At 42.0% G+C, this 24,992-nt stretch overlaps 1 pseudogene; it reads left to right on the forward strand.

Moving 5' to 3' along the window:
- The first annotated feature begins 1,473 nt into the window (after nucleotides 1-1,473).
- LOC139816964 (ATP-dependent RNA helicase TDRD9-like) lies at nucleotides 1,474-23,757 on the forward strand (annotated as a pseudogene).
- Nucleotides 23,758-24,992: the final 1,235 nt, after the last annotated feature.

Genomic DNA, 24,992 nt, shown 5'->3' on the forward strand with positions numbered 1-24,992 from the left:
TTTAGATTGGACAATTAAATGGTATTCGTGTTTACCGCCAGATGGCTTTGCATTCTTCGGTAAAAGATCCCTCTGCCGACTGGATTGAACAGTGCCCAACAGTGCCCTTTTCGAACATCGGGGAACACGTGAGGTGAGGAACTGACTACTAACTACTGAGAAATCATATCAGATCATATCTACTAAAGCAGAAGAAGAGGAAAATCAGTTTCACAGGTGTTTATTTTCTATAAACCAGACCTCTTTCTAATAGGACATGGACTGTGGCTGCGGCATCCACTTGACGCCTTGACACTACAAATGCTTCGAAGCATTTCTCTTCTCCTTCTTTCTGAAGGAAAAAGAAGAGAAGAACGCTTCAATGCATTTGTAGCTTGTAGCGTCAAATACTCAAGTGGATCGGACCGCAACCTGTATTGTAAACTTATTACATTTCGTATTCAATTGTTATGGCTCCTGGCCACAGGACGCGGAAACGCTTGCCGCGCGGTAAGAAGCGACGCGGTAGCCAATCAACGTGTCGCTTTTTCGTAAGAACCAAAAGTTTATTGGCTACTGCGTCGCTTCTTGCAGCGCGGCAAGCGTTTCCGCATCCTGGGGGCAGGAGCCATTACTTGGCCGGTTAGTGAGCACAAAGAAGCAGGATATATTACACGTGACGTTATATACGACGATAGCGTGACTCAATAGCAATTGCGACTTGCATAGGAAGAAGTTGTAATAGTAGTAACTAGTAAGTAGAATCTTATTAAATATGTAGCATTTAGCGAGCCTCAGTCAGACAATTGTGGCCTGTTCTTTTCAGCTCAACTTCTTCCCAGTGAGAAATGACCCATTGAATCGACGTTTAATCAACGTCAAAATCATGACGTCGATTTGATGGGTCTTTCTTGCTGAGCTTGCATGGTTCATTTCTTTATCTCTTTTTCTCTCCAACATGAAAAGAAAAAGATGAAAAATGAACTACGTAAAAATTAGGATGTCTTGTTTTGCGATAATATAGTTTCAAGTTTCAACTGAAAAAAACAGGCTTTGTAATTTACTTTTCATGTGCGTACGTTTTTTCGGTGACTTTCGGTAACCTATTTTTTAAGCATTTTTATAAATCTGAAAAAATTTACAAAATTTTTTGTCTACTTTGTGGTTGACAATTTTCTAATCATTTCGTTAACCATCATTTATTTGGTATTTTCTGACTGGTTTCAAGTTTTGTGGTTACAAATAGATATTTTATTTTGGCTCGAATGCCATAGATCCACGTATGCACACGGAGATTAAAATTATCGAGACTCAACGAGTTCATTTTTTGCACAACGAAACAAGACCACGAATTCAATTTAATATATTTTTGAACGATATTGTTTTAATTTTACACAAGTAATTTATTATATAAATTTACAAATATTTAATTTAATATTATTGTAAAATTTTTTATGCAATTTGCAGATTACGAAAGATTGAAATTGATTTTTAACCATGGATTCTTCAAGTTGGAGAGACGTTACATCTACACAGTCTGTTTGTGAAGAAACTTTTGTCAAGGATTACACAGAAGCAGAAGCTGAGGAATATTTAAAGGTACAAGCATTATATCATTTAATCATACAAATTTTTTTGCACATTTGAAAGATAAATATTATTCTGCAAATATGACGTGTCATCTATTATGTTCTACATTTCTTTCAGTTTATGGATAATAGAAAAAAAAAGAGAATGAAAAGGAGTCTTGCAAGTCAAATGTGGCGTTCCAAGAATTAGACGTTACGCAAGAACTCGATGGGGACGATCGGGCTAAAGTCTATGGAGAATGCAGTTTTGCTGATAGTCCACAATCTAATAATGATGATTATCTGTTTTGGCCATGAAGGATAAAATACTATCGATAATCGAGACAAATTCTGTAGTCATCATCCAAGGACCAACTGGTTGTGGAAAAAGTATTAGGATTCCACAATTTATTTTCGATGCTAATATCGAAAAGAGACTGAAATGCAATATTATAGGTATTTTTTAAATTAGTTTTACTATTACACGTAACGTAATAAAAATTATATAAAACTTATAATATTGTTACAGTTGTGCAACCAAGACGAATCGCCGCGATAAGCCTCGCCGAAAGAGTGTCTTAACAAAAATTGGCGTCTTGGTAACCTCGTGGGCTACAAAGTGGGTATGCAACAGGAAGTCTCATCTGCAACCCGTTTAACTTATTGCACCACCGAAATTCTCCTGCAAGATTTGATTCGCCATAAGCATTTGTTGGACTATACGCACATTATATTGGACGAAATTCATGAACGCGATCAAAATTTGGATTTTCTTTTACTTGTGGTTAAAAGATTATTACAAACAAATTCCAGACAAGTTAAAGTTATTCTCATGTCGGCAACAATCGACGTAACGAAATTCGCGAGGTACTTTCTACAAAAGTAGAAAATAATTTAATTCCAGTGCCAGTTATCAATATACCCGAAAAAGAAATTTTCAAATTCGTACGTATTATTTGGACGAGATACCAGATGTAGGAAATGTGAGTAGAGATTATGTGAAGAATATTTAGAGAGTACGTACTTGAAATTTTATGCTTTTCTGTATGTGTATTAATTTTATAGATACCACAAGTATATGCCATGGAACCGACAATTACGCAAAGAATGCGAGAGATTTGCTCGCTTATTATTAATACTCTAGATGAAATTGATAGAAATGATAACGAAGAAGACTCAACGCCGCCTCAAAGACATGCCGTTCTCGTATTTTTACCAGGAATTTATGAAATTGAGGAATTATATAATTACTTGTCGGTTTTCCATGAAAAATTATGGGACCTAACAATTTGCATTCATTGATTTCTGATGATGATGAACAGCATTGCATTTTCGAAAAACCACCGCAAGGTTACAGACGCATTATACTCTCTACAAATATTGCTGAAAGCAGTATTACGGTGCCTGATGTAAAATATGGTAAGTACAAAATTTTTTTAAATTACATATCATTATAATTTTCGAGAAAAATAAACGACAGTTTAATTACAGACATATTTAAAATATTTAAAAAATTTTACATAAATATTTCATAATAATAATTAATGATGAGTGAAAAAACAATGGTTAATTAAATACGTATAATTTATAGTGATAGACTTTTGTCTCGTAAAACTGCTGACATTAAATCCTGCAACTCATTATCAAAGTTTGGAACTTTGTTGGGCGAGTAAAACAAATTGTATTCAACGAGCTGGTCGCACGGGTCGCGTAATGGATGGCAGAGTATACAGATTAGTACCAAAAGCATTTTATAAGGCAAGTACTTAGTTTATATAAGAATAATATTATGTTATTATTGTGATGTATGTGGCCGCTTGCCACTTACGCTGGGGCGTCGCGTGCCCTTCGTAGAGGATATGCCGTAGCGTGAGAGGGATCGTCGAGTGATCTGAGAGACAGATGTATGTAATAAATAGGTCGTTTATTCTATGTCCTATAATACAGATGTAGGTGTGTCAGTGTGCTGAAGAAGGCCCTGAGAAGGGCCGTTGAGGCGGCCCTGAAAAGGGCCGTTTGGGTTCTTCTTGTGTGGTGGCCCTGAGAAGGGCCGGTTGGTTTCTTCTCCTCCTAGTCGCGGAGTCGCTCACGCCAGATGATGCTCGGCTGCGTCTTGGTTCTCCGGAAGGAGCTGAACTTCCGCCAAGCCGGCGGTGTCCCCGGTAGAGTGAGGGACTGCTCCGGTTCCTCAGTCTGTGTAGACTCCGATGATAGTGCCGGTGGCTCCTCGGTCTGCGTTCCTTGTGAGGAGGTGATCTCCCACTCCGGGTCGGTCTGTACCTCCTGAGTGTCGCGTGGAGGCTGGTGTTGTACGCCTCGGTGAACACGCGCAGGAGGGATGGTCTGCGTCTCCTGGTGTACCCGCTCGGAGGGTGACGGTGGCAGAGGCGACAGGAGTGGAGGCACCGTCCACGATAGTCGCGGAGACGTGTAGCGCCGAACTCTTACGTCCCACGTTGAGATGAGCGCACGTGGAGGACGAGTCAGTCGCACCGGCGAGAGCTGGAGCTGGACGAGCTTCCACGGTTGGCCTGGACGGTAGTCCAGGGGCCGCTGAGGTTGTGGCGGTAGCGGCAGGCGAAGTGGCGCAGCTCGTCTCGGTGGTGGCCGTAGCTTCGGCGGCGGCAAGGTGACGGCGAGATCGGTTACCAAAAGTACTTCTCCTGGTCCTGGCTATGAGCCAGAGAGCAGTCGAAAGCTGTCTAGGCCGTCGCCGTGTGGCCTTTTATTCTTCCCTGTCGGGAAATGAAACGCGAGAAAGTCTGCCACCTATCGGCGGCACTTTCGTATAGCTTCGCGGGCCGTAGTCTGGCCCACGCGCTCGGCGCGTGATCGGTGGGCGCGCGCGCGTGCCGCGCGTACCCTTTGATTGTGCGGTCGGAAGACCGCCACAATGTATAAAACAAAATTTTTATTTAGAATTTAAAATCACGTTTAACAGCATCCAATATTTAATAAGTAATATAAATTTAATGGATTATTATTATTTTATATTTTTGTAATTATATAATACTTTTTTTTCAAAGATCTACAAATAATGCGCGTACAATTTTTTTTTAGTCCGTAATATATAGTTTGTATATATTATTACACGCGCATAAATATCAATTGTAGATGTTTAAAAAAAAAAACTATCGTACAGTTATAAGAATATAAAATTATAATAATCCATTAGATTTATATTATTAATTATTTATTATATTTTTCCATGTAATATTTAATAATTTTATCTTCTCGTAAAATTTACAGAATATTTTACGAGAAAACAATAAGCCAGAAATGTTCCGTGCCCCACTCGCCAATGTCGTTCTCCGCGCAAAACTTTTTGACGTCGACGAGCCACATGTCCTTATTTTACATCTCCTCGATCCACCTACTTCCGATAATTTGGCAAATACCATCTTAAGTTTAAAAAGAGGTCGGAGCTTTGGTAGACGATGTCTGTTATCAACCGTTTAATGGAAGGTTAACCGATCTCGGCAAGATAATGGCACATCTTTCGTTCGACATTCGAATTACGAAATTAATCATGTTGGGCCGTGTTTATGGGGTTTTGCGAGACGCTATTATTCTGGGGGCCAGCATGGCCGTTAAAGATGTCTTTTCTATGGAGCAATGCCATTCTACCGTTTCCTCTTATACGAATCGAAAAAAATGGGCTGGCAATTCTGATAGCGACTGCATTGCCACTTTAAATGTTTACAAAACGTGGAAAGATGAAAAAGCTAAAAGTCGATTAAACACTCGTGAAGCTGAGAGACAATGGGGCCGGAAAAATGGAATTGAGATAAAAGCCTTGTGCATATTAGATACTGTGGTGGACGAGATTACCATGAAATTGACGAGATTGGGAACAGTGCTGCGATTTCGAGCCCCGGCACGCACGCGAATTTCCCCCTCCACTACGCACACAAATGACGCTCGGTCTATCGGTGTGTCGGCAGCGCTCGGCCGTTCCGAGCGAGAGGGAGAATATCACTCCCTCCTTGTCGCTCTCACACAGCTCGCGCGATCGACGAATGTTTTTACGCTGGAAATGCTTTCTCGGGGCCGGTATTCATAATTAGATCTTATTTCAAGACCGTTTTAAGTAATATCTTAAGATGCTAATACGGCTCTGTGATTGGTTAATGACATCTTAAGATTGTACTTAAGATGGTCTTAAATACAAGAACCGACTATGAATACCGGCCTTATCTCGGAAAAAAATTGTAGTAAAAAATTATATAAAAGTATATTTTCGTTAACAAATATATTTATAGAAATACTATATTTTTATATATTATTTATTTATATGTCCAATAACGTGATCGATATATATGTATACATATACATATACGTGTTCCAAAGGATATTGAACTAAATAAGAAAGTTATATACATATGTATTGTATAATTTATAACTTCTTTATTTGTTTCAATATCCTCAATTGTATACCATTCAAATAAATTCTAGTAAGGAATAATTTTCTCATATAAAAATTGTACTACAGTTAAACGCATTGTAATAGAAGGAGCCCACTATTGAGAAATTTAAGGAAGCATTTTAAAGCTCACAATTTAATAAGTAGGATAGGTAGTTACCTCTATTAAGCTGGACCTCCCACCAGCGCAAATCAAGTTCGCACTAGGTCAAAAATTTAGTGTTATTTAGGTGCTAATTAAGTGCCCTAGTCCGAATTTTGGTGCTCGAACTGTTTAGCAGGAAATCGCGTAAAAAATGGGGGGGGGTCCAGCTTGCCATTAAGCTGGACCCCCCCATATCAAAAAATGGTCCTATAGAGAAGACAAGTATACTATAATTTAGTGCTAATTAAGTGCTCTAAAATAACGATAAAATATTGACAGATGTATAATATTTATTTAAATATACCACTATATATTGAACACAGTACCGTCACGGTCGACACAAACACCTAAAAAATTTGCTGCATATTTGTTACTAATGATTATAGTATTAAAATTATATTATTAATTATAGTATTAATATTAAAATAATTCTCAGACATTGTACTTTAAAAGAATATCACGATTCGAATTTAGTGCTAGCTGCATAGTCTTGAAATTAATTAATTAATCGCGAAGCGCGCGCTCTATTGATTAATTAATTAATTTCAACACTATATGCAACTAGCACTAAATTCGAATCGTGATATTCTTTTAAAGTACAATGTCTGAGAATTATTTTAATATTAATACTATAATTAATAATATAATTTTAATACTATAATCATTAGTAACGAATATGCAGCAAATTTTTTAGGTGTTTGTGTCGACCGCGACGGTACTGTGTTCAATATATAGTGGTATATTTAAATAATATTATACATCTGTCAATATTTTATCGTTATTTTAGAGCACTTAATTAGCACTAAATTATAGTATACTTGTCTTCTCTATAGGACCATTTTTTGATATGGGGGGGTCCAGCAAATGGCAATGGCAATGACCCCCCCATTTTTTACGCGATTTCCTGCTAAACAGTTCGAGCACCAAAATTCGGACTAGGGCATTTAATTAGCACCTAAATGGCACTAAATTTTTGACCTAGTGCGAACTTGATTTGCGCTGGTGGGAGGTCCAGCTTAATAGAGGTAACTACCTATCCTACTTATTAAATTGTGAGCTTTAAAATGCTTCTTTAAATTTCTCAATAGTGGGCTCCTTCTATTACAATGCGTTTAACTGTAGTACAATTTTTATATGAGAAAATTATTCCTTATTAGAATTTATTTGAATGGTATACAATTGAGGATATTGAAACAAATAAAGAAGTTATAAATTATACAATACATATGTATATAACTTTCTTATTTAGTTTAATATCCTCTGGAACACGTATATGTATATGTATACATATATATCACGTTATTGGACATATAAATAAATAATATATAAAAATATAGTATTTCTATAAATATATTTGTTAACGAAAATATACTTTTATATAATTTTTTACTACAATTTTTTTCCGAGATACCGAGAAAGCATTTCCAGCGTAAAAACATTCGTCGATCGCGCGAGCTGTGTGAGAGCGACAAGGAGGGAGTGATATTCTCCCTCTCGCTCGGAACGGCCGAGCGCTGCCGACACACCGATAGACCGAGCGTCATTTGTGTGCGTAGTGGAGGGGGAAATTCGCGTGCGTGCCGGGGCTCGAAATCGCAGCACTGATTGGGAATTAAAGAAAGTACAGGAGTTAATAAAGTCATTTGGCAAGGTATATTGAATTATTCAACGTTCAAGTTTTTTAAAATTTTTCATTAAATATTAAATTATTTGATTATTACTTTTCTTATTTTCCAATTTTTTTTATTTATTTTTTTCATTTACTTGTAGATGCAGATCGCAATTTCGTTCTTCAAGTCATACTTGCTGGAGCTTTCTATCCCCATTATTTTGTCAACCGTTTGCAAAATGAAGAAACTTATAAAGAGGATATTCAAAGACTCTCAACAGTTTAGATCCCATGAAGACAGTTTATTTAAGAGGTTGGCCACTCGAACAACCGGGATATTTATATGCTAGGAAATTGCAAGAGATTTTTTCCAAACATCTGAAAATTTCAGAAAATCAAATAATAATATCTTTTAATGCATCCCGTATTTGCGTGCAATTTCACGAGAAAGAAACGGCCATTGACGACAGTCTTCAAAATATTGGAATCTGTTTATCAGGTGATTATATTAATATATTTGTTTTATATAAATAACATGAAACTACGATGTAAAATAAATTCATTACTTGGTGCATGTGTAAACACAAATAAATATAATTATGCAAAACTATGTATAATATAGACATTTGGATTACGTAAAACAAAAATAGTTTAGTATTATTCTAATATAAAACATTTGTTCATCAGGCCTGATGGGGAAATATAACTGACGCAGTGAGATATAATGCAACTAACAATTTATTCCAATGGGATTACAAAGAGAAGGATCGACTACTCGCGACGTTCCAACCGTATGTGTCTCGCGTGACAACTTATTCGAGACTGACTTCGACATACCACGATTCCGTGACAAGGTTACAGGCGTCAACAGCCCAAAGATACGCGTCGATACATATCGCGCTACCGGCTCGATAACATTTACTTCGCGTCTCTAACACCTCCCCTCGAAGTCATAAGTCGAGCCGCGTTATTCGTGTGATTCGATCATTCCGAGCCCGTCCTGGCAGGTGATATGCTTATATCCGGACAGTCCCTTTGTTAAAATGTCCGCGAGCATCTCATTCGTTGACATGTATTGCAGTTCGATTTCGCCAGACGCACAGTGATCTCTGACGAAATGATGGCGTAAATCGATGTGCTTGGTCCTAGAATGAGGCACGTCATCACTGCAAATCAAACGCTGTGCTCCTTGATTGTCATTGAACAACGCAATTCGATCACACGGTAATGGAATCGCGCTCATTACGCCCTTGAGGTAGATTGCTTCCTTCGTTGCTTCCGATATCGCCATGTACTCCGCCTCAACACTTGATAAAGCCACGGTGCGTTGTTTCCTAGCTTCCCAGCACACTGCCGCTCCTGCGAGTATGAACGCATACCCAGAATACGATCACCTGTCGACCATGTTGGCACCCCAGTCCGCGTCGACCACTCCATATAACGGTATGCCTGATTTTTTGTACATAATGCCAAGATTCATGGTACCCCTTAAATATTGGAGGATCCTCTTGGCTGCCACCCAATGCTCCGTCGAATAATTGGTATTAAATTGGCTCATGAAATTTACTGCATACGCGATATCAGGTCTGGTAGTCACTGCCAGATACATAAGTGCTCCAATGAGACGTTGATATGGGTACTGCCTCATTATTCTTCCGTTTACGTTCGTTGGTTTCATCAACTGCATGTTCGTGTCGATAGGAGTTTTCGCAGGCTTACAATCCTGCATGCCGAAGCGTTCCAGGATAGCTTCTGTGTATTTTTGTTGGCTCAAAATGACACTATAATTTTCCTCGCTCTGCCGGAATTTGATTCCAAGGCACTGATTTACGCGTCCGAGATCTTTCATTTCAAAGGATTCGGATAACGATTTTTTTACTTCATTAAGCCAGTTTGTATCGTTCGTAGCGATCAAGATATCGTCAACGTAGATTACAATCATCATAAACCGACCATTCTTCCTTGATGATGTAAAAATGCATTGGTCTTGGCTGGTTTGTTTCATGCCCAGCTGTTTTAGCTTCGATACGAGACGCCGGTACCATTGTCGCCCCGACTGCTTCAATCCGTAGAGGGCCTTCTTCAGTAGGCATACGTTATCCTGATTTTGTACCATCGCATCCAGCCAACGTTTCGCAGTTCGTATCACGTCGTTTTTGCGATTTATTTCTGTGCTCGAACCGACACGTTTTCCGGCTTTAATTTTTAACAGTACTTCTCGTAATTGTTCAGGTATCTCCATATATACTTCTTCTTCCAACTCGCCGTTGAGGTATGCCGTCACTACATCCATTTGGTGGATTTGTAATCCCAGCTCCGCTGATGTGGCTGCTAGAAGTCGAATGGATGATGATCTTGCCACCGGAGAATAAGTCTCGTGAAAGTCCTCCCCTGGTCGTTGTGAGCAGCCCTTCGCCACAAGGCGTACCTTCCTTTTTGTGATTGGCCCGATTTCTTTAGTTTGAAAAACAAATCTGCTTCCAATTACCTTTCGATTTCGTGGTCTGGGCACAATTTCCCAAGTGCCGTTTCGGATTTGTGCTAAATATTCGTCTTCTAATGCCACTCTCCAGTCCTCAGCACATCCACTTTCGTCCGCTTCCCGCCACGTCACCGGATCTTGTGTTGATAACATATTACACTCCAGAAATGCATCGTCGTCGCCTAGATTTTCCCCGGGTAGACCCTCGTCATTGGATGATTCGCTGTCCTCTTCATCGTCTCTTCATCGTTGTTCGCCGCCGGCTGGTATATTTTCCTCGGTCTTCCTACCGATCCGGAACGTAACAACCTTGGTCGTCCTCTTCTACGCTTCGGCGGTTGTAAACGCAGATAGGTATCACATTCTGTCCTTCGTTTACGCGCTCCAGGCACTTCCGGATGGTGTCTTTCTGTTTTGCTATCAATTCCGTCTTCCGTTGTCTCTCGGTCCCGTTCGTGTGTTCCCGGTTCCTCTCGGCCCTTTATTTCAATTTCAGTTTTGGTACTCAACATGTCTTCCTCCCCCTCTTCGAGGAACTCCTGGTACTCGCGATCAAACGCCGATTTCTCCAAAAATTGCACGTCGCGACTTACGATTACCTTCCGCAATTTTGGTATCCACACACGATACGCCTTTGATTCGTCTGAGTACCCTACAAAAATACCTTCTATTGATCTCGAATCAAATTTACCACGTTGAGTGTTTTTATCTAACGCGAACACTTTCGAACCAAATGTTTTAAAATATGTTACTGTGGGAGTCTTTTCTTTCCATAATTTGTAAGGTATTTGTCCGTTTAATGATTTAGTTATGCACCGATTTCTTATATAACATGCCGTGTTTACTGCCTCGGCCCAAAATGTCGGAGGAACACCTGCTTGGCGCATCATACATCTCGCCATTTCAACTAACGGTCTATTTTTTCTTTCCGCTACACCGTTCTGCTGAGGAGTATGCGGTGCCGATAACCGCCTCGTAATGCCGTTTTCGTTTAAAAATTGATCGAATTCCTTATTACAATACTCCTTACCGTTGTCTGATTGTAGCGCCTTAATCTTTCGGCCGGTTGATGTCTCTGCCGTTGCCTTGAACAATTTAAATACGCTTAACACGTCACTCTTGTTTTTGATAAAGTATATTTTGCACCACCGTGATTTATCGTCAATAAATGTTACAAAATATTTTGCACCGGAAAATGACGCACTTCGCATCGGGCCACACACATCGGAATGCACAATATCCAATAAATGCTTCGTTCGGTTTCCTTCACTTTGCGAAAATGGAAGACAAGTTTGTTTTTCGCGAACGCACACTTTACATTTCGACATTGTCTCGTTGCCTTTTAAATTTAATCCGTAAACTGCACCGCTTTTCGCCATATTTTTTAAATCGCGTTCATTTAAATGTCCGAGCCTCTGATGCCACGCATCTATCTCGCTCCTCGCGTGGCTTACTACCAGCACTGTGTTTCCGTCGTTCACCGGCTCACGTCCTTTTCGAGCGTAATATAAGTTTCCTATTCTATCCGCGCGAAAGATCACTCTACCGTCTTTGTCCATCACTGTCGCATATTTCTCACGGAAAATCACCTCATAGCCGCGATCCGTAATCTTCGATACCGACAACAGATTAGTACGTAAGTCTGATACGTATACACCTTTTCGAAATTTATGTTTGTTTCCACCTTGCCATTACTCATAGGCATTCTTACGTTTCCCGCACCGGTAATTCGCGTTGACTCATTATTTGCTAAGTTCAAGCTTTTGCTCTCGCTTTCGATTTTCTCAAATCTGTCTCTTTCAGCGCACATATGTGCTGTACAGCCACTGTCCAAACACCAATCCATGCCATTTTCACCTTCACAATTAAACATCACAATCTCGATTGTGTTTAACATCGCTACATCATCACTCACATGAGCCGTACCCGTCGACGTATTATCATCGTCCTCTACCTGTCGCGCACTCATTTGTGGATACAACGGTAACCTTGCCCTATAGTTCCTCGCAATATGGCCCATTCTATCACAACGAAAACATTTCGGTCCTTGTCTCGCACTTGTTTCGCCTTCGGTTTTGACATTCCTTGAGTCTCCGCGAGTATCTTGAGGCACGCGCGGATAACGTGACCTCTTCGCATACATAGCATTTTGCTCCGAATTTTCGTTTGCCCTTCGCGATTCGAATTCCTCTAGAATCTTCACTCTCAACGTTTCTGGATCTGGCAATTCATCTCGTGTCTCGATGGCACACCGAAAATTTTGAAAAGATTCTGGCAAACTGTACAACAATAAATTGCCAGTACCTCTTTGTTTATTACCAAATTAATCTCTTTCAATTTTTCCACCGCTTCAAAAAATTCCGTTAAATGTGTACGTGGATTGTCGCCTTCCTTCAGTCTTGATAGGATAATTCTCTTCAAGAGCGTCGCTTTTCGCGCTGGTCCTTTGGATTGGAACGTTGATTCAATTTTCAGCCAGATTTCTCTTGACGGCGTGCACCCACGAATTAAATTCAACTCCGAAGGACTAATTGACAATATGATGTCGGCCTCTGCTTTGGCGTCCTTATCAATCCATGCTCGAATTGCCTCGTCTCCGCTCGACGGTTTCACTATCGTTCCGCTCACGTAGCCTCAAACATCGTTTTTCACTAGTATCGCCTTCATCTGTAACTTCCACGTATCATAATTGTCCGCGTTTAGCGGCTCAATTCTTACGATTGACGACATTTCTCTGGTTTTTCACTCGCGGACTTTATATTGTTCATCTGCCTGGGCCCATAACCTGATGGGGAAATATAACTGACGCAGTGAGATATAATGCAACTAACAATTTATTCCAATGGGATTACAAAGAGAAGGATCGACTACGCGACGTTCCAACCGTATGTGTCTCGCGTGACAACTTATTCGAGACTGACTTCGACATACACGATTCCGTGACAAGGTTACAGGCGTCAACAGCCCAAAGATACGCGTCGATACATATCGCGCTACCGGCTCGATAACATTTACTTCGCGTCTCTAACAAGGCCATTATGATGAAACGTTGCAATATCCCGATTGAAATAAAGTTGCTGAATGCAGAAGAAGCAAATGAGAGGGCGAAACATTACAATGACCATAAATTCGAAAGGAATTTGTTCTTTCGTAGAAATGTTGGGATGATTGAGAGCAACGATTCTAAAACCAGACCAACATTGCCAGGACTCGATGTAACTTTGATACCTTTATTTATAGAAACTGTAAGTTTTTTTTACTTTATCGATTAGTAAAGAATAATTTTTATATAAAGTTAAAAGAAATTTTTTACATAGATCTTTCATTTTTGTCATTGAAAAAAAATTTATATAATATGTTGCGAGCGCGCAACGATTAGGTAATTCGATAGGTAGCGACAGAAGTCGAATATGACTTCCGCCGAAACTCCTGACGATTGCATCGGACGAGCGATCATCCGATGCAAGTCGACACCGGAACCCGGAGCGCGGATTCCGGAGCGACCGAAATCGCTGACGCGAAGGCCATCGCGAGGCGTCGGCAACGAGAATTCCGCGCTAACTCGGAAGCCCCGAGTTAGCAACAAGACTCGGTCGCAAGACTATAAAAGACCGCCGAATTGGCATGCCAGGCAGTCGGTCGAAGAACAGCTAGCAGTCGCGTCGAAACACCTACGATTTCCTGAAAACGAACCGCAAGGCGGGAACTCAACAAGAAGAGACAACTCGTGTAGAACAAGCCCATTTATTCAATAAAGATATAAATTGGAAATCGGACGTGTTGATTCACTCCTTTCTCGCTCGCAAGCGGAACTCGATCCCCTTAGCCGATACCCGGCTAACAATTTGGTGGCAGCGGTGGGATTACGTTTCAGCCATTTTGCGAGGAAGGACCAGCCCACATCGCCATCTCACGTCTGAAACAAACCAAGTTCAATTAATAAGGGAGGCAACGCATCCCGGAAAGGAAAAGTCAGATAAGACGCGAGCTAAGAGACGGTAGCAGCCGCGAGTGCAGAAGTGACACCTGAGACGGCCACGACCTACCGCACGGCATCACCGGCCCGAGCGACGACGCAGGGACACAGCGAAGCAGCATAGCAGCGCAACAGGGACGCAGCGACGACAGGGACGCAGCCAAGCAGCGAAGCGGCCCGACGACCAGGCGATGCAGACAGGCAGCAACATGCGATTCGCGGCGATATTGTAAGTGCGAAAATTATTATATCCGCGAGCGCTAAGTAGATGTCGGACGACCCGAACCAACAGACGCCCGTCCGACAAACGTCGTTCGTCCATAGCGAGTCCGCGCACCGCGCTTCGCGTAATCTAGTTAACCCGGTGAGTGCGACGCGATCCGAAAGCGAAGGGTTAAACCGGCCCGCTGAAAGCGAAGGGGTAAACCGGCCCGCTGAAAGCGAAGGGTTAGACCGGCCCGCTGAGCAAGACGGATTAGATCAAGTCCGACAAAATTTAGATTCGCGTTTTGCCGAGGAAGAGACGCCCGTACTATCTCCGAACGTTGTCATAGAACGCGAGTTTCCGTTCGACGAAGTAGACGTAAGCGTAACAGGCGAACGCGAACACCGCGATAATAATACAGAGCGACCGACTCCGACTGACTCACTGACAGACGTCTCCAACGTCACGCCGAGCCACGTGTCACAACGAGGAGAATTTTCCCTCACCTCATACGACACTGACGTATTTGACCCTAACGAGGAGGACTATACGCCTAAAGCTCTCAAAATGAGTCAGACGAGAAACGCGACTCCGAGCCGAGAGAACCGCGAGGAAAATCCGGACCCATCTAGAGTGTCCGAACAGGCCGCCACCGAAATGGCGCAAAATGGGCCGCCCGCCAGGCGACCTCAGGCCCCAGAGCCGACGCGATCCGAGTTGAGAGCCCAGGACGTTGTAATTACCGATTTAATTAATCTAATGCGCGACATGCAAGAACGCATGGACCGCATCGAGGCTACGGAATTTGACCGATCAGCCGAACTCCTTCGCGCTTTTCGCGAATTGCAGAACCGCGTAGGCCGGATGGAATCCGCCACATACGATTCCGACACGCGAGACCGTCGCGTACACAGCCAAGGCCCGCTGGATATCACATACGGACGAACGCGTAGCGACGTCCGGAACCAACCGGGTCTAGTCACCGGGTACCTCAGCCTTAAGGAAGCGCGAGCAATGATACCCGAGATCAATGGAGATTCGCGAGAACGCGTCCGAGAGTTCATAAACGCTAGCACGTATGCTATGAAAAACATACAGCCGACCAACGAGTCAATGCTACTCGAAGCTATTCTTTGTACGAAATTTAAAGGGAAGGTTATGACAGATTTCGACACGCGCGATATCCGCGATTTTGATCAATTAAAGCGCGAACTCGAGACAGAATATTTAGGAAAACGCTGCACGACGCACTTGCAGCTGGAATTTAATTCGTTAGCGCAAAAGCCCGGCGAAAGCGCACAAGACTTCGGTAGGCGCGTCGAGAAATTAGCCCGCGAGCTTTATGAAGCAATGGAAGAGGATAAAGGCCACACGCAGGAACAGCAGAAGGCCATCCTCGAAAACATTAAAACTCAAGCGCTGCATAATTTTCAAATCGGATTGCACGATGATATAAAGCTATTAGTAAGAGCACAGCGATACCAAAGCTTGCAAGAAGCGATAACCGGCGCCAGCGCGGAGGAAAAGGTTAGAGGCCCCTCCCCGCGTAGCGCACAGGCAACGGCAAAAAATAAATACCCCGCCGCGAATACGCGAGGCGCGGGAAATACCGTAGGACAATGTCACAAGTGCGGAAAGAACGGTCATTACGCGCGAGATTGCCGTACGAGCCATTAAGCAAACAGGTACGCGTTGCCGAAACCCGAGAAGCCTAGCGGCATTAACACGATAGAGTGTTCATATTGTAAAAAGGCAGGGCATAAGCGCGACGAATGCTGGTCGTTAAACGGGCGACCAAAACCCGAGTGACCGCGCCGAACGAAAACGGAAGCAGTTAAGAAAACGCCCGTGAGTACTGTCAGAAAGACAAGGACACAAGAATCTAGCGAGGAAACATCCTCTCGCAGCAGCAGCGAGGAGGATGAGAAGCCTAAAAGGAATAAGGCGCGCGCCGCCGAGACATATCGTGTTGCACAGATAAGCAAGAAGCACGAGGAAGGCCCGCTAGACTTAGTGACGCTGCCCGTACAGGAGGCAGAGAAAGGAGAAATGGACCTGTTATTAGATTCAGGCGCAACACTCACGTTAATAAAAGTGGGAAATTTGAAAGCGAAAGCGATGGTGAAGGAAGAACGGTTAGCGCTAGTCGGCGTAACCGGACACCAGATTCACACGATAGGGAAGATAAAAGCCACTGTGGATCTCGGAGATAAAAAAATTCGCCACACGATGTACGTGGTGAAAGACAATTTTCCCATTGAGTACGAAGGCATTTTAGGAAACGACTTCCTCTCAAAACACAAAGCAGATATTTCAAATTCGAAAAAGCGATTAAAAATCGGCTCAGCTTCCTTTAAGCTCCGACCTTTTCGCAAGGTAAAACTTCCGCCACATAGCGAAACAATCGTGGAAGCCGTCACCGATCATAATCGTGTCGGCATTGTGCGGAGCGGCGAACCCGCCCCAGGGGTCTTTATCGGGCATTGCCTAGTGCAGCCCGTCGAATTTAAATGTCCGATTAGCGTATTGAATGTGACGGACAAGCCCGTGGAGATACTCACTCCACATGTAACTTTAGAAGACCTGCCGCCGCCCGACACCGCGGACGTTCTCTCGTTACGCTCGAGCGACGAGCGCGAGACCATCGCCGAACGACAAAAGAAAGTACGCGAGCAAGTACAGCTCGATCACTTGAACGCCGAAGAGCGAGCAGCCGTAGAACAAATTTGCGATGATTACTTTGATGTGTTCTATATAGACGGCGACCATTTAAGCGCGACTACCGCAATAGAGCACGAGATAAATATCCGGCCAGGTAGCGCGCCCGTGAATGTGAAACCATATCGGTTACCCGAGAAGCATAAGGCCGAAGTGAAAAAGCAAATAGAAAAGATGCTCGAAGACGGCATAATCAGCCCGAGCACGAGTCACTGGAACGCACCGATAATAGTCGTTCTTAAAAAACCGGACGCATCCGGAAAAGTGCAATTTCGCGTGGTTATTGATTTTCGGAAAATGAATGATCTCACCATGGGAGATTCTTTCCCCATGCCGAACATAACCGACATATTAGACCAATTAGGTAACGCGAAATATTTTACCGTTTTAGATTTGGCCTCGGGGTATCACCAAATCCCCATGCATAAAGACCACAAAGGCAAAACAGCCTTCTCCACTCCGGATGGGCACTTTGAATTAAATCGCATGCCTTTTGGTCTGAAAAACGCACCGGCAGCATTTCAGCGGCTAATGTACGCGGTGCTGGCCGGCCTGCTAGGGCTGAGATGTTTCGTGTATATCGACGACATCGTCATATACGGGGCGACGCTAACGGAACATATCAGAAGAATAATAGCCGTGCTACTCAGGCTCCGAAAATACAATCTAAAGTTAAAACCGAGTAAATGCGCGTTCCTACGAAAGGAAGTCGTATATCTGGGTCACGTGATTTCGGAAAAAGGAATCTCACCGGACCCGTCGAAACTAATAGCTGTCAAGGGTTTCCGACTCCTAAAAAACTGAAAGACATTCAGTCGTTCATAGGCCTAGCCGGGTACTACCGAAAATTCATCGAAAATTTTTCGAAACTAGCCAAGCCACTGACCAAGCTCACTAGGAAAGGAGAAAAATTTATTTGGTCAATAGAGCAGCAAAACGCGTTTGAATTATTAAAGGAAAAATTAACAACCGCGCCGGTGTTAAATTATCCCGACTTCAATAAAGAATTTATAGTGACGACAGACGCGTCAGATTTCGCAATAGGAGCTATCCTCTCACAGGGAGTAGTCGGCCAAGACCGACCGATAGCGTACGCCAGCCGCGTATTAGGCAAAGCGGAACAGAATTATAATACGACGGAGAAAGAACTGCTAGCCATCGTGTGGGCAGTCAAGCATTTTCGCCCCTATCTTTATGGCGTTAGATTTAAATAATAACCGATCACAAACCATTGATCTGGTTATTCAATGTTACCGACCCCGGTTCAAGATTAATTAGATGGAGGCTTAAATTAGAGGAGTATGATTACGAAATCATACACAAGGCAGGCAAGAGTAACCTGAACGCCGACGCATTGAGTAGAAACCCGATAACAGAAGCGTCAGCTGTGCATGTGACACAGCAAGAAGAAGAAGATACACCTCGAGAATACTCGGAGGAGGAAAAGAAACAGATATTATATGAGTATCACGACTCGCCTATCGGAGGGCACCAAGGAGTCGTACGAACGTTAGACCGAATCCGACTACAACACGATTGGAAAGGTATAACGAGGGATGTCGAAAATTACATAGGCAGATGCGAACACTGCCAAAAAAACAAGCTAAGTAGAAAAACGAAGATGCCAATGGTAATCACAGACACGCCGGAACGACCGTTTGAAAAATGCGCCCTCGACATCGTCGGTCCGCTTACGGTCACAAATCAAGGAAACAAATATATTCTGACGTTTCAGGATAATTTAACGAAATTTAGTAAGGCGATACCGATCGAAAACCAAGAAGCCAGGACAATCGCCAAAGTATTCGTAACAAAAATCGTGTTAGAACACGGAATTCCAGAAAAGATTCTCACAGATCAGGGCACGAACTTTACAAGCGAAATATTCAAAAATACGTGCAAATTATTAAAAATTGAGAAGATTCAAACAACGGCGTACCACCCTGAGAGTAACGGCGCACTAGAGAGATCGCATCGCACTCTCGCCGAATACCTGAGACATTATATAAATCAAGACCAAACCGACTGGGACGAATGGCTCCCTTACGCGATGTTTACATATAATACGACGCCACACTCTACTACCGGGTTCACGCCATTTGAATTAGTTTACGGGCACCGACCTGACCTACCAACGGCCTTAACAAAACCGCCGAAATTGACATATTCATATGAAGATTATGCAAAAGAACTACGAGAACGGATCCGTGCAGCGAATCAAATCGCGAAAGAAAACACGAAAGATGAAAAAGCAAAATCAAAATTACAATACGATAAAAAAAGCAAAAAGGCAACCTTCAAAGTAGGCGATAAAGTACTACTTTATGACGAAACAATACGACGAGGCCGCTCAAAGAAGCTCGACTCGCAATGGGTAGGACCGTATGTAATTTTGGAAAAGCACAACGACGTAAATTACACAATCAAAATTAAACGGAAGACGCTACGTGTTCACGCGAACCGATTGAAAGCGTTAGTCGAAGAATAAAAAAGCACACGGGTAAAAGCAAAAAAAAAAAAAAAAAAAAGAGAGAGAAATTTAACAAGTACTCACCTAGTGGTTAAAATTCGTCGAAAACCACGGGTGACCTCCCGCGCTCTCGTGTTCACATTCACAAATACCCGCAGGGGGGACACTTCCTCCCGAATCGCCTCGATATATGAAGGAGGCGGAAGGGCGCGGGAAACCTGAGCCACCCGCATGTCCTGCTGAATCGCATCCTCATAGGGCGGAGGCGGCGAGTCAGGCGATTCAGGCTCTGCAACCTGGGCTCGAGGAGCTCGAGCTACTTCCAGCCAATACGTGCGTAGGCACGCATCGCACGTCGAAGGCGCGAAATATCTATCGCATCTAAAGCACCTCATTTTTTTTTTTTATTATATGCACTTCACAATTCAAACATTAAGTACCACTCGAAAGGCAGCAGTGGACTAACGCGAAACGCGCTACTTGAAAGAAACGACTCTCGCTGACGGATTAAGTCAGCAGAAAGTAAAAGATAAGTAGAATATCTCCAAGAACTTATTCACATTACAGGCTAAATATCATCCTACACCTCGCAAATGAAACAAAATCAGAGCAACTACCGTACGAGATGATAACGTTCACTGCCGAGCCCGGCATATATTACGAAAAAATCGAACAATTATTAGTATTAAACGCTATTTTGAATGACCTCACGACAGACATAAACGACATTACAGACTACCTGACTCACGCAAATCACAATATTTTATTAACGCGCGCACTCCCGATCGAAAAAATAATCATAGAACTAAGAGAAGCGACCGCACACATAGACAGGAGATTGAATTTTCCATTCAAAATACAAGCCGAAAACTGGAATTCTATCCAAAAGTACCTAAATGTAAACGCGTATTAGGATAACTCGAACATATACACTATTCTTTTGTGCCCATTGATAGCGTACCCAACATACGAAATTATAAGAATCACACCTGTACCAATACACAATGACCATAATGTTTTCACACTCCTAGAACCTTCTCACACCCTATTAGGAATAAATCGAGAAAATCAAAATTATATAATTCTAAAAGAAAGCGATTTAAATGAATGTACGCGAGATAATACCAAATTCACTTGCGCCCAAAATCTCCCTGTCTATTTTATAACTCCGAATGCGCCGACCGAAGTACAACTCTATGTAAAAACGTCTAGATATATGGAAAGCCGAAAACAGCGTCACATAATTTCAAATGTAACACTCGGGATTGCAGTATCCGAACCGCAGACATGGTTATTTTCCACTCCAAAAACAACCGATATAATAATTCAATGTAAAGATTTACCAGAAAATAAAGTAAAAATAGAAAGAACCGGAAAAATTACATTACGCGACAGTTGCAAACTAAACACACCGGATATGTATTTAGAGACGCAAAACCGAGTATATAATAAAAACGTAAAAATATATTTACCAGAGTTTAATGCAACAGGCTCAGTAGAAAAAAGCATAACAATAAACAATAAAGTAGATTCTGATAAAGAAATACATTTAGAACAGATAATCAAAGACCCGACAGAATTAGTAAAATTAAGTATGAGTCTAGAAGAGATAAAAAAAAAGAAGTGGAAAATAACCAACCAAGCATATTTGCGAATAAACATATTATATACCCTATAGGCTCCACGACCATAATTGTAATAATAATAAGCATCATAATCATAGCCATTTATGTAATAAAGAGAAAAAGGGACCACTAAAAAATTTTTTTTTTGTAATACCAACAATAACGTAAGAAATATAAAAAAAACTTAGATTGTAACCCCTCAAGGGAAAGAAAAACGCACATAAATAAACGAAAAACTACGTTTTTCTTTTTCCGCGGGGGGAGGGATGTTGCGAGCGCGCAACGATTAGGTAATTCGATAGGTAGCGACAGAAGTCGAATATGACTTCCGCCGAAACTCCTGACGATTGCATCGGACGAGCGATCATCCGATGCAAGTCGACACCGGAACCCGGAGCGCGGATTCCGGAGCGACCGAAATCGCTGACGCGAAGGCCATCGCGAGGCGTCGGCAACGAGAATTCCGCGCTAACTCGGAAGCCCCGAGTTAGCAACAAGACTCGGTCGCAAGACTATAAAAGACCGCCGAATTGGCATGCCAGGCAGTCGGTCGAAGAACAGCTAGCAGTCGCGTCGAAACACCTACGATTTCCTGAAAACGAACCGCAAGGCGGGAACTCAACAAGAAGAGACAACTCGTGTAGAACAAGCCCATTTATTCAATAAAGATATAAATTGGAAATCGGACGTGTTGATTCACTCCTTTCTCGCTCGCAAGCGGAACTCGATCCCCTTAGCCGATACCCGGCTAACAAATAATTAAAATAAATTGAATTATTGTCTGCATTGTATCTTACTGTCTGCTACAATAATTATTACTATAGATGCATTGCTCATCCAATTACTAGCATAATAAAATTTTTATCTATTCTCTATTAATTAAATATTTATTTCTTTGTAATTTTATATAGATCTACACACAAACACATATATTGATATACATATACACGTAATATTTTTAGATTGTTAGTCCTGGACATTTCTGGGCAACTCTTGACGACGATGCCACTCGTAACAATTTGCAAAAAATAGAAAAGTCTCAACAAATTTTCTGTGAAAAAATTTCTCTCAAATTCACAAATATCGAACGTAATCGCTGCCCCTATGAAAAGATTAAATTTTCGACTTTTCATCGTGCCATAATTAAAAATTTCATCTCAGAAGATGAAGAAGTGGTCGACATTTTCTTTATTGATCACGGTCGTTTTTTCTACAGCACGTATAAGCGATCTAAGAGAAATTAATAATTCTACAATCTTAAAGATTCCTCCTTTAGCATTTTCTTGCAATTTGGCTTTTGTGCGACCTTTAGATCAAAGTAATGTTCATCAATGGTCGAAAGAATCGATGGATTTTTTTAAAAAACAAATCGAAGATAACGAAAAGATATTTGGAGAAATTTATTCGGTTGTTGATAGCGTTATCAACTTGGAGTTGATTGTGGTTAATAAGGAAAGAGAGGGATTTAATGTTAATGAGGGTTTGATTGAAGAAGGATATGCTGTAAAGAGGGAAGAAACCTATTTTTCGAAGCATAATCATGAATTAAGGACAGGTTCAGATATGATTAACAAAATGTCAACAGAGGAGAAACAGTTTTACGAAGAGCAACAATATGACAAATATTGTTTGTTAAAAGTGCGTAGAGTAGTTGAACTTTGTATGAAGATTTATGGTAACCATTTGTTGAAAAATCAATTAATTTTATATTTTTATAGTATCCCGAACCACCTAGAGAAGAGGATTGCAACTCTAGCGCAAAACTCCAAAGTCCACATTCTCCCTTAGAAATGGAGTTGATCCAGTTGACGTTGGGTGAAAAATCAAGAAAGTCAATCAATCGAGACGTCTTTTGGTCGCTCAGAACGTCACTAAATCCTTTACAGATTGTCTAACGTTAAGAAGTACCACTTTTCTGCCAAATATTCCTGGACTTGCGGCATTGCTCGCGCTAATTTTTGCACCGTGTGTGGAATTCAGATGTAATTCTCGCCAAACTTATTATACGGGAGCTTTATGCGGTTTGGGCCCGATAGGTATTGGCGATAACCGGGCTATATTTCCCAATCACAATATGGAAATTTCATTTGACGTAGATATCACGATGGATGATGTGAAAGAGGTATATCATCTTTATAAATAATAAACTGATAATTTCGCAATACTTGTCGTGAAATGTATATTACATAAGATTGCTCATTTTCTGCTTCCCATCAATCTCCATTATTTTTATAGATGCGTTATATAATTATAATGTTTTTTTATTATTATTGCTTCATTTTTTACTCTTCTCAGCTTTATGAATAATAACATTGATCATTAATTTTTCTAGATAAATAAACTGCGTCACTGGATGAATACCGGGATGCAAAGCAATTCCACTGAAGAGAATATTATAATGTGTCAAAATCAAATCAAAGACATTTTGCTGAACGTGAGAGACAAACAAAGACAATTACGAGATCCAAAAAACAACGAAATCGATCCTCACAGCAATAAGTGGAATCACTATAACAGACTATATATTTTGCCGTCCGTTCAAAAATCCTTCGGGTGACTTCGGCTGCCGTCGTTGATTGTCGTACGATTTACCGCGCACCCCAGGCCGACCATCACCATCATTCGGGTGACTTCGGCTACCGTCGCTGGTCGTCGTACGATTTACCGCGCACCCCAGGCCGACCATCACCATCATTCGGGTGACTTCGGCTGCCGTCGCTAGTTGTCGTACGATTTACCGCGCACCCCAGGCCGACCATCACCATCATTCGGGTGACTTCGGCTGCCGTCACTAGTTGTCGTACGATTTACCGCGTACTGCGCGGCCGCGGGCCGACTATTTTCATGTCGGTACGCCGCGCCGGTGTCACGTCAATGTCAAAAACTTGAATACGTAATATTTGTATACACGTTTGGGAGTACGCGAGAGAGTAAACGCGTCGTGAACGCGATTGCATGGAGCTGGAAGCGTCGTAAAGGGAAAGACATTGGCCGCGTCAACTGAAATTCGCTACGATCGGAAAAACACCGCTCGGACGCCCTCGGCAATCTTCGTCAGTCGTCATCTCAGTCGGTCGCGCGCCAACTTGGCGTTTGATCGTGAGTAATACGCGTTCAGAAATATGTTGCATTCAAGAACAGAGTTGGACAAGTGTGTCGCGATGGTGTGAAACTTGGCAGAGTTAATGACAAAACAGAGCACGATGACGGAAATTCATTCGCGATTCGATGACTGCACAGATTAGAAACGTCGGGTTAGTCAAGTAGCTTGTGCTTAATGGCCAGTCTACAATGAGTCGTTAGTCGTTAGTCAGATGTCGGAAGAGAATCGAAAAAAGTCATAAACGTGTCATAAGGCGATCGAAAATCTATAATCGGCAATCATAAGCGATTAGCCAAGTGCCATCTCTTACGATCACCGATTACAGGTCTTCGATTGCTTACAATACACTTATAACTTTTTCTTTTGACATCTGACTAACGACTAACGACTCATTGTAGACTGGCCATAATAGGTTACTAATTATAAAATTATGTGCAATGAGTCGAGCAAATGATTACAATGATAATTATTTCTTTTTTTTGTTTGTAGGTCGGCATCGGTACGATGTCCGTCGTAATCCAGTGAATTGAATGTCAATTGTCGATTTCGGAAGTGAAAATAATCGTACAAAAGATTTATGCCGGAAACGCGATTATGTTTTCGTTATCGACATCACCATCGCGGTCACGTAGGTGCGCGCGCGCGCATGTATATTTATGTGATGCAGAAGGACTTGGACACGCGAATAT

Source organism: Temnothorax longispinosus, chromosome 7, assembly GCF_030848805.1.
Source record: "Temnothorax longispinosus isolate EJ_2023e chromosome 7, Tlon_JGU_v1, whole genome shotgun sequence".
Taxonomy (NCBI): domain Eukaryota; kingdom Metazoa; phylum Arthropoda; class Insecta; order Hymenoptera; family Formicidae; genus Temnothorax; species Temnothorax longispinosus.